We start from the raw sequence: 2,194 nt of genomic DNA, 5'->3' as shown, positions 1-2,194 counted from the left end.
CCTACATCAAAATCATGTTTGTCTTAAAACAATCTTGTGCGTATATGTTTCCAAATAAAAAGGTATATAAATTTTTCCATAAAACCGAGTTGGGTAGGCTGTCTACCATTTTTTTAATTTTATTTTATTTATTTATTTTTTTCTAGTAGCTCTAATACGAAAGAATGCATAAAACGTAATGAATGTTGAGAACGGAACACAATTTCTCTATAAACATCTTTTATGCATTTTAATTATTCATTATTCAATATCCACTAAGTTAATACGAAATTTATCTCTAGTAACAAATGCTTTCAGGAATGAAGAACATACAAACATCAAAGTACACTCAGTGAAATCTTAAATATAGAATATGTTTATATATGTATGCATGTGTATGTATGAATGTAAGTATATATAATGTACTGTAGATAAGTTTGTGTGTATACATGCATATAAAAAAAATGTGTAGAAATGCCTTAATACAGCTATAAGCGTTGAGGAAATATTTCCTCATATTATCAGTCTGAGGGGGAATTAGGTACTCATATCCTCGTCAGATTGTCCCTAACTCAAACCTTCATCGTTAGCAGACGAATTTCCTCACTTTGGTAACGCTGCTACAGACGGACTTTGCCTGGTAAGGGCAGAGACCGTCGGGCTCTGCCTAACAGTATGAGCCTGAAAGGATACGATCATCTGGTAAGTGAGAGAAATACAAACAGCGGGCAGTGTCTGCCGAGCTCTGCTCGACAGTGTGGACAGGGCCTTAGAGGGGAAGTCCGCCGATCAGGCCCGATCGTGTGGACAGACCTTTAGATTCTCGGCCATTCCATTGAGGAATGAGAGATGTGTATTTCTGGTGATAGAAGTTCACTCTCGACGTGGTTCGGAAGTCACGTAAAGCCGTTGGTCCCGTTGCTGAATAACCATTGGTTCCACGCAACGTAAAAACACCATACAAACAAACAAAACAAAAACCATACCTCGCTGTTCTTTGTTTGGGTTAAAGGCCCGAAAAGTGATTTGATAGGGAAGTTGAGATTTTGCGTCTTTTTTTTTTTCTCTCAGGTTTATTTTCCCAATAATTAAATATTGAACAAAGTTACCTATAAGGAAACTTGAAGAATTTTGCAGGAATCGGAACAAAGGTATTAAAGATTATGCAAACTGATTAGTACTCTCTCACTATTTACCGAAACAACCGAAACGACCCTAAATGTTTTATCAGTGTAAACTTTTTTCATTACTGTGTATGTTTTATAATAGTAAACTTTTTTAAACCTTGATTAAATGTGACATCAGCTGACATTTTTGTATATATTGTCTGTATGGTGACCGCTAGGTTTAGCGACTAGCTACGTATAGTCGATATTTTTAAACCTGGCAAACTTGCACTTAACTTGCACTTAGCTTGTCGCTGATTGGATGAATGCCGTGTTGTCCGAATCTCTCTGTTTTGTTTTCACACTGTTTCAGAATTGTGATTATACGGCCATAGACTGAGATAAGAGCCAAATGATGTAATGCTATGTAAATACCAGTTGTAATAAACTTAAGTATTAAGAACTTACTTACCAAATTATTATATAATAGTTAACAATTATGAAACAACACTCTCTGAAGCTGTAGACTTGAAATATGCTTCAAACGCATGAACTTTAATGTTTAAATTTCTAGCTAGATTTTTAGTGCAATCGTGCCATTGGTGGTTTGGAAAAAAGCAAAACGTATTTATTGTACATTGCTGAAGGTTGTATAACGCCTAAGAACAAAATACTATCGTAGAAAATGTAAGCTTGCCGAACATTTGGGGTGGAGGAGTTGAGAAAGGAACAACCAGCGAGTTGTCGTCTGCTGCACTCACCGCCATAATCAATCAGCTTAGAATCGGCTATCGAGGAGTTGGCTCAGTGTCGTCGATTTCACCTATTTCAGCCATGGCCACAAGAGACGATATGGAATGTCGTGAATTTCGAACTGATCATTTGAAATCCCCGCCATTTAACTTCACAAGTGTTGCGTTAAATTGGGGCAAGACTGAGGGATCTCGCGGGCGATACATTGAACAGAAAGCTGTCCAATACACGACAGTTTATGATGCAATTCCTAAAGGCCATGGCGGGAAGGAGCGCATCGTATAGAAAAGAAGACGTTATGAATTTTCATTAATAAATATAATTTGCTGATCACTAGTACGAGATAAATTATCTAT

Source organism: Macrobrachium nipponense, chromosome 30 (genome assembly GCF_015104395.2).
Source record: "Macrobrachium nipponense isolate FS-2020 chromosome 30, ASM1510439v2, whole genome shotgun sequence".
Classification (NCBI taxonomy): Eukaryota; Metazoa; Arthropoda; class Malacostraca; order Decapoda; family Palaemonidae; genus Macrobrachium; species Macrobrachium nipponense.
This window is presented reverse-complemented; position numbering follows the sequence as displayed.